This window comes from Arvicanthis niloticus, chromosome 27 (genome assembly GCF_011762505.2).
Source record: "Arvicanthis niloticus isolate mArvNil1 chromosome 27, mArvNil1.pat.X, whole genome shotgun sequence".
In the NCBI taxonomy this organism is placed as follows: Eukaryota; Metazoa; Chordata; class Mammalia; order Rodentia; family Muridae; genus Arvicanthis; species Arvicanthis niloticus.
This window is the reverse complement of record NC_133435.1, coordinates 18399347-18415475: the sequence shown is the minus strand read 5'-3', so window position 1 is coordinate 18415475 and position 16129 is coordinate 18399347. Positions and strand designations below refer to the sequence as shown.

General features: G+C 35.1%; 1 protein-coding gene and 1 pseudogene across 4 annotated transcripts in view; both read right to left on the bottom strand.

Moving 5' to 3' along the window:
- Rfx7 (regulatory factor X7) overlaps window positions 1-16129 on the bottom strand; it is a 76855-nt gene that overhangs the window by 48231 nt on the left and 12495 nt on the right. The gene's annotated exons all lie outside the window — the stretch shown is intronic.
- LOC143439585 (large ribosomal subunit protein eL38 pseudogene) lies at window positions 8242-8848 on the bottom strand (annotated as a pseudogene).

Genomic DNA, 16129 nt, shown 5'->3' with positions numbered 1-16129 from the left:
CTGGAAGTGAGAAGGTAGAAGCTGGAGAATCATGAGTTGAAAGTTAGCTTTGGTTGCATATTGTTTGAGGCTAGAAAACTCCATTTTTTAAAAAAGGTGATTTCGGAGGCTAGAGAGATTGCTCAATGGTTCAGATGCTAATACTAATAAAAAAAATCTAGGCATGGTCCTACACAAGCAATACCTGAGTTCAATCCCTTGTACCTATATGAAAAGATGGGTATGGTTATGTGCTTGTAATTCCAATGTTGGGAAAGGGGGGGGGAACAGATAAATCTCTGAGACTCAACTCTGCTCAATCAGCCTAGGCTCATCAGTGAGCCTTAGGTCAATGAGATACTCTCTCAAAAACAACTAACCAACTTATCCCCCAAGGTGGACTACTAGCCTCTGACTGTGCAGTGTATACACATACCCTAGAGTCCAGAGGAAAAACAGCAATGCACAAAAACCAAATCCTGAATGATCTATGTGTCATTAAGCAGACAAAACTTTTAACATTAAGAATTATAAACATGCTCAAGTATATAGGAATGGTCATAGTAAATGTGTACAGAGAGGTGGCTCAACTGAAAAATTTAAGCTGTAAAAACAAAAACAAATGTAAATTCTAGAATATAAAAAGTTGTACCATATATAATTAAAAAAACTCATTGGATGGCTTTATAGGACAGCAGATAGCAGTAAAAGGGTCATAACTAAAAAACTGATAGATCTTATAGAACCTAAAGGAGAAAGAGAAGTCTTGAGATAATACAGAACCTCTGAATTTACAGCACAAGATCAGGTGGTCTGTGTGTGACAGGAGAGGAAAGATGAGACAAAAATTTAATAAAAATCAGATTTTTCCACAAACTTTATGACAAATAAAACCTTACAGATTGCAAGAAGTGAGAAAACTCTTAGCCAGACATATTTCAGCCCAGAGAATGAAAACATAGATAAAAAGCATTCAGTGAAAGCAGCTAGAGAAAACCAATGCCACATACAACAAAAAATGAGGTGAGAACAATGACTATCTTCAACATGGTCAAAAGATATGCAAGCAGGAAATCAAGCAAATTCAAGAGTCCTAGGAGAATTCTTTCATGAATACCGATGTGATAAATGGTATATATTTGTACAGAAAGCAATGTATTTTATACTATAGGACAATTTATATTAGATGAAAAACTACAAGTAAAAGCTGAAAGTATAATGTATCTTTAAAAAAAAAATATACAAAAGTCCTACAATTTGAAAGCCAGAAAAACAAAGGTTATCAAAGGATAACCTTTGAAAGAGAAATAAATTATGAAACCAAGGGTGGGGCTATACACCTTTAATGTCAGCACTCAAGAGGTGAAGGCAGGAGGATTAAAAAAGATCAAGATCATTTTCCAGCTAGGCAGTTATGGACCAGCCTGGGCTACATGTGTCTTTGTATGCTATAAAAATGAAAAGCAAGTTTTATGTGTTGAAAGCATCAGTTAAGAAAATATTTGCAGTACATAGCTGATAAAAGATGACCAGAAGAACTCCTGTGACTCCAAAGTAAAGACAAGTAAGTAACTAATAAACATATAAACAACTGGAACAGAAATTTTATAAAGAAAGAATTTACAGATGTCCAATAAATACATGAAAAGATAGTCCACATAAATAGGTACTTAGGAAAGGAGGGAGAAAAAATGATACATTAATAGCATACTAGTGGAATTTTAAAAGATGAGCTGGAGAGATGGTTCAGTGGTTAAGAGCACTGACTGCTCTTCCAGAGGTCCTGAGTTCAATTCCCAGCAACCACATGGTGGCTCACAACCATCTGTAAGGAGGTAAGTAGACATAAGCATTGCACCCTGAATTATGAAAATGGACTGCAGAAGTAAATGTAAATGAAAAATATTTTATAGATGCTAGTAAAGGAGAACATCTTTATGAGCTTGCATGCTCACATTGTGTGACTTTTCAGATGTAAAATCAAAAGCAAAATTTATAAAAAGAAAAATAATTTGGATTTATTAAAATTACAAATCTGTTTTATAAAAGACACTGTCAAGAGAATGAAGAGACAAAGATAAACTAGGTGACAGAATCTGTAGAAGATGCACCTGACAAAAACTGTTAAATGCACTGTAAGATCCTGTCTTAATCTTTATTTCCCAAAACAACAGGCTTACAACTCAACATTAAAAATACAAGAACCTAATGTCCAGTGTGATGGTACATACCTTTAATCCCAGCACTCAGGAGGCAGAGGCAGGTGAATGGATCTCTGTTAATTTGAGGCCAGCCTGGTCTACAGGGAAAGTTCCAGGACTGCCAGGGTTATACAAAGAAACTTGTTTCAGGAGAAGAAATAATTAAGAAAGAAGAAAAAAGAAGAAGGAAGAAGAAGAGGAGGAGGAGGAGGAAGAAGAGAAACAAGAACTATGTACAAATCTCAGCAGAGAAACATATATGGTAAACAGCAGGTGCATAGGTGCCCCTTGTATACACATCATTAGAGAAATGCACATGAAAATACTACACATCTATTAGAATGTCCAAAAATCCAGAAGCTTGGCAACATTAATTGTCATAATGACATAGAGCAAGCTTTTACTGCTGGTAAGAACAGAAGCTGAGAGATCCTCTTCAAAGAAAATTTTCTTACAAAATGAAGCATATTTTTAACATATGTTCTAGCAATTGTACTTCCTGGCATTTATCCAAAAGAGGTGAAAACATGTGTTTACACAAAACCCTACACACATGTTTATAGCAGCTTGATTCATAATAACCCAAAATTAAAAGCAATAAAAATGTCATTTTGTTGGTGAATGGATAAACCATGGGAAAATAATCCATCAATGGAGTATTATTTAGTGTTTAAAAGAAATGAGCTATATAAGCCACAAGAAGACACAGAGGAACATCACTAGATTCAAATTAATATTGTAAAAACTTCTGAATATTTCTAATTTTAAAAAGTATGTTAAATGGTTTTGAGACAGGGTTTCTCTGTGTAGCCCTAGCTGGCCTCGAACTCAGAAATCCACCTGTCTCTGCCTCGCAAGTGCTGGGATTAAAGGCATGCGCCACCACTGCCTGGCCAAATGTTTTTCTTTAATAGTATATTTTGTGGTTTCTTGGCATTTTTTATTAAGGAAATTTTATTATGTTAACTAGCCAAGAGTAACATCATCCAGCTCTAGGGGAAGTCCCAAGGCCTGGCACTATTACGGGGGCTATAGAGTACTCTCAAAAAGGGACCTATCATGACTGCCCTCCAGAAGACGCAACAAGCAACTGAAGGAGTCAGACGCAGACATTTGCACCCAACCAATGGACAGAAGCTGCTGATCCCTGTGGCTGAATTAGGGAAAGGCTGAAAAAAACTGAGGAGGAGGGCAACCCTGTAGGCAGATCAGAAGTCTCAATTAATCTGGACCCCTGAGATCTCTCAAACACTGAACCACCAAAAAGACAGCATACACCAGCTGATATAAGGCCCCCAACACATATATAGCAGAGGATTAAATAAAAAAATATAAAATAAAAAATGAGAAATAAAAAATGTAAAAAAAGTTTAAACCAAGAACATTTTCTGTAATGAGTATCTGCTAACTTTGGTGCATTTTCTTTTATTTATATACAAATATTTGAATATATACACGTACATTAAGATTATTTCAATGTAAGGACAGAATCAATTCTATATTTTTCTTTTCCCATTTCCCATGGTAATGAATATATTCAAGTTATACATTATTTAACAATAGGATCTTTTATTACTATATAATAAAACCTTGATAGTAATTTAAAAATAAGCATTCTCTTTGTTGAACTATTTGTTGCTCTACCACTATAAATTAATGCTTTGTTCTTAGAAACCACATAGCTCACTACATAATTTAGGTCTTCATATTTAACTATTACTTTGATGAAGTCTCCCTGACTCAGTAATCTGCTTAAAACAGTAGCCCCATTCCTGCCACACACAATCCCTATTCTACTGCTTTACTTTTCCTCAGAATTTACCACCATACTTGAGTATGCACTATTATTTATTATTTAAATTGATTAAATTGACTAAATTGACTCTGTCCTAATATTAAAATGATCTTAATGTACACGTATATATCCAAATATTTGGGTATAAACAGAAGAAAATATATTAAAGGTAGCACATACTCATTACAGGAAATGCTCTTGGTTTCTTTCTTTGTTTTACATGTTTCCTTCCACCAAGACAAGGTTTGGGCTGGAAAGATATCTCAGTGGTTAAGAGTAAACATATACTGCTCTTTCTGAGGACCCGAGTTTTATTCCCTCTCAGCGCTCAGGGGACTTGCAACTGCTGTAGCCCCAGTTCCAGGGGATCTCACATCCCTAACTTCTGCAGACACGTACATTTATGTGACATACCACCCCCTATACAATACACATAATAATCCAAATAAATCTTTTTTTTTCTTTACAAGACACAGGTTTATAAAAGCAAGTACTTTGAAATTTCTGTTTCCTGGTTTAGTGCCCATTTAAAGAGTACTTCCAATATCAGTACTTAGTGCTTACTGAATGACTTTAAGAATATTAAGGAAGAATATACTATATAGCATAATTCTGACTAAACATATGAACAAAAGTGCATACAAATTAAGTAATTCCAATGTGTTATGATGAAAACAAATTCTTTAGTATTTTTAATTTCTTAAATTAATATGCTTTTCAGTACGGGAAAATAAATTTCTTTTAAAAAAAGATCATGCATTAAGAAATGTGAAAAAGTAAAACTGGACTAAAACATCCTTCATTAACTAGGGCAAATTATTATCAAACCATAAATATTTGCTAACATAAAACAGTGGAGACACAGAGATAAATAGTATACAGTTATCTATTGGGGCTCAATACCCACCAGGAAATACACCTATATCTACAAGTATCATATATGAAAAGTATGAGAAATGCTATACTACAAGTATGCAGTCAAACAGGCTCAAGAATACTGGAAAGCATGTGGTCAAACTGGGTGGCCTCTGGTTATGGTCCTGGCTGTCATTCAACACAGAGGGAAAAGGAAGCTACTTAGCTCCAGTCAAGGAAAATAAATGGAAGAATGGGAGAGTTTTAGGAAAACAGGTATTTCAAGTTACTTCATAACTACCCAGCAAGGGTTCCTGCAGAAGTAAAATAGCCATATTAGTTAGTGTGTGGTGTAGCTGAACTTAACGTATTGTGGAGGACACAGTGAAAGTGGTGCTGAAGGCCTTCACATGAAGAGGTGTGTAAAGTGAAATGTGCTACTGATGGTAGAAAACTGTAGAAAGTCAAGAAACAAATTTCTCAACATGTGGTTCTGTAAGCAATTTAAAAATAAATATTTAAAAGTAAGTCAATAATTATAGAAAGGGTCAAAAATACATAACAGGGTATTATCAAAAACACACATGCTGTGCATGAGTGTTTAGTTTTGTGTGTGAAATCGCATAACTACATTGCCAATTTTACCCCATTAATATTCTATCCAAAGAATGTATTTATAAACTGGTATACAGTAGACATTTTAATAGTTGTATAACTTTCTAAATTCTATTCTTTCCTGTTTTTTAATTAGTGTTATGTTTAAATGAAAAATATGAGCTATTTAGTTTTTCATTTTAGGTAGAAAAATCTAGTTTTTGTTTGAGGTATCTTCTACTACTTTTAACAGAGAGAATCTTTAAATTCCATCCTTTTATTTGCATTATGCTTTAGATTTTTGTTAATCTACTCTGACTTTTGTTTTCATTTAAGTATCTATGCATCTGGAATTCTCCTAATAACTATTGCTGTGTCAAGGCTCTGAATTTATTCCCTTCCTTCTGTAAATAATCAAACAATTTCACTAATGCTATTTTATAAATCACCCTCTTGCTGATTCATGATCTCTTCTAATATTTATTTATATTATAATGTAAACAGCTTCATTATTAAGTGAAAGAAAAAGAAATATGAATACCAATATAAAACAAGATTTGTATCATTAAATATTTCTGAATAGTTTCATATTTGTAATTTAAGTTATAAACAACTGCAATCTAAAGTGTATGAAACAGATAGGTCCAAGTTATAATATTTGTTTTATAATCTGTCATAATTACTGTAGAGTCCATCTGTCTTTTTAAGTTCCTGCAAAGATTAAACACATGCAATCCAACTTTAGGATTCAAGAAACAAAACTGCACAGCACTGTTGACATCCCTGGACAATCTTCTATAAAACTGGATTATTTTGTCCCCTCCCCCCAGGTTTTTGATCTCTGTCTTTCTCCAACTGTCCAAGAAGCCTCTATACTGTTCTTATTGAGCTGCCACATGTTTCAGCTTACTTAAAACAAACAAACAAACAAAAAACCAACAAAAAAACAAACAAACTCCAAACTATTAAAAAAGTACTAATTATTTACTATTTAAAAAGTACTAATAATTTAGAATATATATGAATATTTAGAACAAGACATAAGACATATTTCTAACCAAAGAGATTGAAAATGTACAGAATTCAAATTTTACATCTTAAAGTAAAGTCAAGAATCTACAAATAAACCAGCCACAGTGTTGCATGCCTTTAATCCCAGCACTCAAGCTCTGAGTTCAAGGCCAACCTAGTCTATAGATTGAGTTGGCTCCACAGAGAGAACCCATCCTCAAAAGAAGAATGAATGACCCTCAAATATCCTTTCAGCGTAGCTCCTCTGGGTCTTAAGCAGGTTAGGGTTTAGTGGCTCTATATATGGGGACCACAGCAAGCAAGTAATGCACCCAGCACAACCCTTTCCTCCAAAAACTTGCCTGTTGACTTACCTTCTCTTCACATTATCAACAATTCTATTGATTTTTTTATATCAGCTTCATTATATCTTTCTTAAAAATCCAATTAAGTTTTGAAACAACCTGATTTCCAAAACAGAACAAAACCTAAAAACACAGCCATCTACTTATCAGAGTATAAACAAGACAAGCAGATATAACATTTGGAGTTCCTCCACTGACCTCTCTGTACTCCTGCCACTTACCTTCCTTTCTTAGAGCCTCTCCACTTGAAGGGATGCTTCCATCCCTGTGGGTTCCATGTGTACAATACACACAGATGTGTTCAACAATGAACACACTGGCTTTCTTTTTTTTTTTTTGTGGTCATTATTTCTTAGAACAGGTTAACAAGTGTTCATATAGCATTCACACTGGATTAGAAATTAGATATAACCAACTAAAGATGACTTAAGCATACTAGAAGACACGTGTAGGTTAAATGCAAATACTGTCCCATTTAAGAAAACTGAGCAATTGTCAGAGCCTTGGAATCAATCTCCCACAAATATAAGGAACACTGACTGGTTTAACATTCTTAGAAGTGTTCCTTTCACTATCACTATAGTTTCTTTACGACTATATGTTTAATACTCTAATAAAACTCAGAAATAATATTCCTTATATACAGATGGTATGTTAATGTATGTTCTTTGAATTTTTACTGGGGTTAAAAAATAGCAGATGATAACTTGTCAAGTACTTATCATATGCAAGATTCTATCTTAGGTATTTTATATGAAATATCTCAATTCGTACTATAACTTATAAGGTGCACAAAAAGAAAACAGCTTCAAAAGGTTAGACTACTTAGGTAGGAAAATCTAGAAGTTAATTCTAGACTACATTATAAGGCTTGCTGTTTCTGTACTTCTGACTTTTCACTTTAAAACTTTTAAAAATAAAACTCTATTTTGTAAGTTGTGGCTCTTAGCAAAAATTTCTGCCCATCTTAATAAGAAAATTAATTTTAAAAATGTAATCATCTTACTGGTTCAAAATATGCTGAAGAAAAAAATCTGACAGTGTCATACAGTAACCATGAATATGAACATATAAAGGTACAACAATTGTTTGGAAATAATGTTTCCCATAGAAAAAACACATGAGTATGTGATTAGTGATGGAAATTCAAGGTAGAATTTTGACATTTTGCTTTTTCCTTTTATAGAAAGAATAAAAAGCTTTGTAGCCTATCTGAAGTACTGGAAGACTGATGCATGAGGATAAGACTGTAAGAAAAATGAACAGAGCCAAATGAGCTTCCTGAGTCTAGAAATTACTATAATAAAATTTCTATACTACAATTAAAGCCATATCAAAGTGTTAGATAAAAATACTACTTTATACAAATATACTATCTTTGATACTCTAGAATTGAAAATGAATAATCTTTTTATTTCTAATTGTTAGGCTACTCAGGCAACACAATACACTTTTTTTTTTTTTTTTTTTTGACTTTTCAGAGTTTTTAAAAGCCATATGCAGAGGTCTGGTTCATTTCAGCTCCTTCACTGTCAAACTTGGGGGTACAGACTGCTTCAGTTTCTCTGCCTTTTCCTTGTCTGTAATAACCAGGGTATAAAGATACCCGCTACAGCAAGCTTTGAACTTCTCATCATCCTTGTTCTTCTTGATCTTGACAGATTTGGCAACCTTCCACCTGGCTGTGAGCAGAAAATCCTTGATTTTCTCAATTTTCCAAGGCATGGCAATTGGCACTCAGCTCTGGCATCCACACCTGCCCCAAAAAACTCCCACAATACACCTTTCAACTACTTAAAACATCAAAATTTTGGGGGCTGGGGATGGCTCAATGGTTAAGAGTGCTCTTTCCAGAGGTCTTAATCCAATTCAGAACAACTGGTTACATGCTGGCTCACAACCATCTATAATGGGATCCAAACCTTCTTTTGGTGTGTCTGAAGACAGCTATAGTATACTCACATAAACAAAATAAATAAGCCTTTAAAAATAAAAATCAAAGTGTGGGCCACTGAGATGGTTCAGTAGGTAAAGCTCTTGTTGTCAAGGTAAATTCTGTCCCTGCAACCCTATGATAGAAGGAAAAAAACAATCTCTGAAAGTTGTCTTCTAGGTCTAACATTAATGTCACTGCATGGGCACATATGTACTCATATATGAATGAATGACACACAAAACACAATAAACGACATAAGTTTTTTTGTAAATCAATGTGTCCTAAAATGAGAAGGTAATGTCTTCAAAACTTTGTAACCACACTTAAAATCGTTTGTTTGCGCAAAAGTAAATTTAATGATATGTAATTCATATCAATAGTTATTGTGTAAAAAAAAAAAAAACTCAAGTCACAATAGTATTCAACAATCACTTGAAAAAATAAGATGAAATTAAGTGGTTCAAATATAAAACTAGGTAAAAAAAAAATACAGCAAACTTTCCTTGAACTATCTTCATAATGTTATCACCTCAGCATTTGCTTGCAACTTGTGTAACAAAGGTTTTCAGATTCAGTGACAACACATACATGAAGTATGTTACAATTAGCTTGTTACTAAATAATAAAATAGCATGGTCTGTAAATGATATTCTTTTAGACAACATATGGGAGGGTCTTATCTGTCTTTTAAAAATTCTATTTTATGGGTATAGGTATACTGCCTTCATGCATGTCTGTGTGCCACATGTATGTCCGGTATCCAGAGGTCAGAAAAGGACTTTATATCCCCTGGTACTGGAGTTACAGATAGTTGTGAGCTACCATGTGAGGGCTGGGAGCCAAACCTGGGTTCTCCTCAAGCGCAGCCAGTGCTCTTAACCACTGAGCCTTCTCTTCAAGCTCAACGACCTGTCTTTTAGTTTCCGTACTTAAAATATTAACAATTAAAACTATCAGCAGATTTGGACTAGTCAATGAAAATTTTCTAATTCTTTACTTTGTTGTATTTGATCACCATTTTTTTTTTTTTTTTTTTTTTGTCTTTTACTCTATCTATTTTTGTGATGCTGGGGTAAAAATCAGATCTTTATAAAGTACTCAACCACTGAGCTACATCTCTCTAGCACAATTTTTTACTTTCTTCTATGAGCATGTTCCTACATATAAAAGAGCATATGGAAGCCAGGGGACAAGCTTAAGTGGTGGTGCTCTTCAGGAAGTGGCAACCCTCCCCAAATATGTCTGAGTGTTTGCCTACATGTGTGCCTGTGTAGCACATTTGCGCCTAGTGTCCACAAAGGGCAGAAGAGGGTGTTGGATACCCTGGAACTGGAGTTACAGTGTGTGCTGCCTAACGGGTCCTGAGAATCAAACCCAAGTCCCACAGAAGAGCAACAGTACTCGGAATCCCTGATGCATTGCTCTAGGCTATCTTTATCTATTTAAGACAGGAGTTTCAATGGCCCGGGATTTGCCAAATAGGTGAGATCTGAATGTTTTTACCTCCTCAGTGATGGAAATATATGCTTCTACTACTATCCCTGTCTTCCCCCTCCCTTCCCTGCCTCCATGAGTTCTAGGGATTGAACACAATCCTCAGTTGGGTAAGGCAAGCACTTTTATCATCTGAGCTATCTACCCAACCTGACTCCATTTTCTATACCTTTCTGGTGTACTGTATTAGTAGACTTTCCATCACTGTAACAAAATACCTCGGGTATAAGAGAAAAGATTTATTATGAGTGTGTGTGTGTGTGTGTGTGTGAGAGAGACAGAGAGAGAGAGAGAGAGAGAGAGAGAGAGAGAGAGAGAGACAGAGAGACAGAGAGACAGAGAGAGACAGAGAGAGACTTACACTATCTTAAGGCTCCAATATTTGTGTCACTGGTAAGCCTTCAATGATCTAATATCTTCTAAATAGGCTACAACTCTGAAATGTTCCATTGGCTCCAGACAAAGCCCATAACACGAGTCTTTAAAGAACATTTTTGATTCAAATATTTTGATTGTTGTGGGTATCAACTACATTTCATCTTCTGTTTAATCTCCTTTAGTCAAATGGCCCTAAAGTTTGCAATATAATTAAACTAATCCAATTCTATGTTCAGTAACATTATACTCCCTCAGAGGGCATCATTCCTAAGTCCTCTGTACAATCTACTGAAGCACTGTTGTTATTTACTTTATTTATTCATTAACTAAATAGTGGTTTATCTAAGAACTACTCATAAATGTATTATATTGTTATTATTTTATTATATTATAAACTCCTATGAGCTCATCAACTTAAGAAAAATAAAGTTCTTATTCTTTCTTATATTGCTTTCTGCTCTTCCTTTATGTAGACTGGGTTTTTTTTTTTTTTTTACATATTTTACTATTCTCTTTGCTGTATGATTTCACATTCCTTACAAACCAAGTATTTCAGTGACAAATTCTCTTAATATTTATTTCATTTTTATTTTACTTCATATGTATGTGGGAACACATGCCATGACACAAAACACGCACATCAGAGGATTATCTTCCAGGAGTCAGTTCTTTCCTACTGTGTGTGTCCCAGAGATTGAACTCAGCAGTCCCCTGAGGTCTTCTTGGTGGCATATGCCTATATCTTCTGAACTATCTCTCTAGCCTTCTCTGTCATTCTGAAGGATAATTTTGGTAAACACAGAATTCTACTTTGGTGGTTTTGACATTAAATATTTCATTTGACTCTTTCTTGTCTGAATGGTTTTTAAAGGGAAGCCATACAGTTTTTATTTTGGGGTTTTTCTCCTTTGAATTTGTTTCAAGATTTTCTGCCTATGATTATCTGTAGTTAGAATAAAATATGCCAAGAAGTAGTGTTTTTAGAATTTATTCTGCTGCGTTTTTCTGGGATTCCACAATCTGTGTTTTGTTATCTAGTCATTAACTTTGGAAAAATTTCAAGACATCATGTCAACTTTCTCTTTACTTGGTATTCTAATACATGTTACAACTTTTATAACTGTAACTTCTTTTATATACTTTACCTGTCAGTTTTGGAGATGTCTTGGGATATTTTCACATTCCATGATTCTTGCCTTAGTCATGTTCACTCTACCAATAAGCCATTGTTAATGATAGTATTTAGTAACTTTTAAACGTTGAGCCCAGGGACTGAGGGATGCTAGGCACTTAAGTGTTTTACTACTGAACTAAGTATAACATTAACTCTAAGGGTTATTTTTGTCTTTTCCTTTGAGTTTTCTATGCCTATGCTTATCTACCTGGTTTCACTCCTTTAGAGCATGTACAATATTACTCAGCTAAATAACCATTCTAATCATTCAAATCGATCTGAAATACTTAATCTCTATGCTTGGTTTGCCTCTTCAGACATTGCTTATTTTGTTTTGGCCTTTTAGCATGTCTTGTATCGGCTGAAGACCAAGCAATGATATGGAACAGAGACAAAGGGTTTTTGTAACCTTTGCATTATCTGGCAGGAATTTATTACTCCATGGTGTGATAGGCTAATGTTCTGTTGTTATCATCCTTGTTTTTGTCTCCCCTGTTAATTTTAGGCTTCCTTTGAGATCCCTTAAACAGGGTGTAAGCTGGCAGTTTCTTCAGACAGGATCCTCTGTGATTATACAAAAGCTCTCCTGATAGGATGGTGAAGTGTAGAGGGAGGGAACACTCTACACTCCAATGATTTGTTCTTAGTCTTTCAGAGGCTGAGATAATTATTTCTCTTCTCTGTGTCAAAGAGTAGACAGGTCTGAAGTTGGGTATTTTCCTTGCTCCAGGTCATTTAGGCTTTGGTGAATATCCATTTGATTATGCTGTGTTAAAACAGTTTCCTTTGAAGGCAGTCTTTGTTAAAGAGAACATATAGGTGTGAACACATTGGGACTTTTCTCTCATGTCATTTACTTCCAGCTAAAGCCCCCGGAAGTGTAACTAATGATTGTGTAGCTCCAAGCCTCCCAAAGTAGACCCTTTTTAGAGTATGTGTCTGCCTTTTAATTGCTGATTTGATGGGAACATACACAGTTCAAATGAAGATAAAATAGAATTATATTCAAATACCACGAAAATTAAAATAAAGAAATTATTAAGTTCACCTTGGGTACTTAGGAATGAGTATACAGCTTAGCTGGACTTGGATTAATATCTTTTGTAGATGAAACTTCTAATTATTCACACACTTTTGAGACACTAAACCACCTGGAAGACTACTTAAAACAAAGACTGCTACTTACTCAACAAGTTTTCATTCAAGTAAATGTAGGGTGGAGTTTCAAAATTTGTCAGTAAGTTCTCAAGCAATGTAATATAATCATAATTTGAGAAATTCTGCTTTACCAAACCAAGCAGAATTACAATTACAATACAAGAACAATTACAGCTGAAAAGGTTTTTTGTTTTTTTTGCTTTTAAAAATAAAATTTTAATTTGTTTTATTTTATGTACACAAATGGCTTGCTTCCATGTATACATGTGTACAATATGAATGCCTGGTGCCTGTGGAAGAATAAGGCACCAGGTCTGCTAGAACTGGAACCAGGGATGGATGTGAGCCACTGTGTGGGTGCTGGGAATGTAAACTGGCTCCTCTACAAGGAACACATATTCTCTTAACTGCTGACCCATTTCTACAATCACTGGAGTCTTTTAAAACAAGAGTTATCAGACAAACAAAAGAAAACAAACAAAGAAAACCCCAGAAAAGTTCTGTCAGACAAGGTTTTAGAGTATAGGTGGCCAATTTTGTGAATTAAACACTTTAGTAACTCAGCATTCTTTTCTTATTTTATTCATTCACTTCTCACTTTGCAGATAAATCTACCTCCTTCCTCATCTGCAACCACTCAGATTTTCCTATGCCATCTTCAGACTTCGGCCAATATGAAATGTTCCCCACAGGTTCATGTGTTTGAACACCTGACCCTCAGATGGTGCTTTCTAGGGAGGTGGTAGAACTTATAGGAGGTATGGGGATAGGTGGGGAAGGGGGGGGGAAGAAGCTTGCTGGGATAGCAAGTGATAGGTATATTCTGGTCCAAGTTCTGCCTAACTTCTCTACTTCCTGATTTGTAACTTAACAAAGCTGCTGCTGCAAGCCCCTCCCACTAGAACTCAGCTGTTTCAGCCACCATGCCTTCTCCCACCATGATGGCCTATATATACCCTCCCAAACTAAGAACCAAAACAAATCGTTCCTTCCGTAAGTGTTCTGTCAGGTATTTTGTCACGAGATGAGAAAAGCAGTACAGCATGATTTAGCAAGTTGCTTCAGTTTTGTGTCTTGTCGTCTAAGTAGACCAAACTTTATGCTAGGACCAAATCCTCCATTCAGCGTTAGTATAACTTTAAATGCCAATTTTATCTCTTGGAAGTAGGCTGGGACACAGAATAATTGTCCCATAACTACATTCTACTGTATCCTTGTATGGAATGTTACTGACACTTGGTTTACTCATTTGCTTAGTAATTTGAAAAATATTTTTTAACAAGATTTTTCTTTTCCTTTGAGACAGGGTCTCACTATGAGCTCTGGCTGTCCTGGAATTTACCAGGCTGGCCACAAACTCAAAGAGATTCACCTGCCTCTGCCTCCCAAATGCTGAGACTAAAGGTGTGTTCCACCATGCTCAGCTTTAACAAAATTTTTGTGTTTCTCTGTGTACACATGCCATGACTATGAGGTACCCATGGAAACCAAAAGAAGTCATATTTCCTGGAACTGTAGCTACAAGCAATTGTAAGCCACTCAATGTAGGTGCTGGGAACCAACGTTAGGTCCTCTATAAGAGCAACAGATGTTAACTGCTAAGCCACTTCTCCAGTTCCATTTACTCTGTAATTCTAAAGAGGGGTTCAACTGCTCTCACTTAGGGCATACATTATTTTATAATCCAGATAGAGTAGAAAAAAATAGTACTCATAGAACTAAAATCCTTAATAGTTACTTCAGTTTCACTAATGAAATGTAAAAGAACCAGATGCTATAAATCCCTTGCCATGTAAAATGCACTGTCAAGATTAATAACCTCTTTGGTGACAAAACAACATTAAATACATCAAATACGCAAACATGAATACATGGGGAAATCTAAGTGTCTATGAGAATACAGCATACATAAGCTAGTCACTAGTATCTACCACTAGATGTAAAATAAAAAAACTGGCTGGGCATGATGGCACACACCTTTAATCCTAGCACTCAGGAGGCAGATCTCTCAGCTCGAGGCCAGCCTGAGTTCCAGAACAGCAAAGACTATACAGAGAAACCAGCTTGAAAAAACAAGATAAGATAAAATTAAAAGGTACAGAAGATGTTGTCATCAGATTCAAATAGCTACAACATAGGAAGCAGGAAAAAAAATAAGATTAAGTATTTAATCATTCAGAACTCACTATACAATATGAGGTAAATATAGAGGCTAACGTGGACTAGAATACCGAAAAATGATTCTAGTACAAATGATTTAGGTTGCTATATCATGTGTTAAGATGTAGGATTTGGAGACAAAGGTGGAAATTCTAGAACATCCATAATGAAAAACCACAGACAAAATCAAGACCACAACACACAAGACTAACAATAATGTACTTGTTAGACTGAAGAAGATGCTGAATACTGGCAAACATCAAAACAGGGCTGAACCAACTGTATGGGTGTTACATTGCTTATATATCTTGTAAAACACATGGAAATCTTTACACAGTATGCTGAAAAAGAAATTACTATAGAATTTTAGGAAGAAATCTATGAAAACTAACATCTGTAAAGCTTTATTTAGACGGCAGTACATAGTGTAGTTTAGTGAGGGACAACTACCAAGAGCAATATATTACTTTTTCACCACTGACAAAACAATAGAATAATTTAAGTAAGGAAAGGTTTCAGAAGCTTTTGTCTAGGATGGTGGAGAAGAGACAGCAGAATGGATAGGGGCTGAAGCAAGCAGCAGCCAAGCCAGGCCCACTACAGAGCAGCCCACTTCTTAAGGCTCCATAATCTCCCCTAACAGTGCCCCCAGATCCCCTGGGGATCTAGTATTTAAACTTATAAGTCTATTTTACATCCTAATTCTAATATTCTGCTTCTGTTTCCTCCATTTTCCCAGCTATTTCATAATGGAAAATACATCTAGTCTAACTTCAAGAATTCCTTTAGTCTTAAGCCAGTTCAAAAGTCCATAGCCTCTTTTGTGACAAAAGGCAGACACTTAGGTATGAGTTCAAATCACAATCTACATACTTCAAATATTCAATGCCACAGAAATCTATCTATCTATCTATCTATCTATCTATCTATCTATCTATCTATCTATCTATCTATCTATGCATATATATAAAAATAAAACAGAGAAGAATAAGGAGTAATAAGGAAAGACTGGACCAAAGCAAGATGATA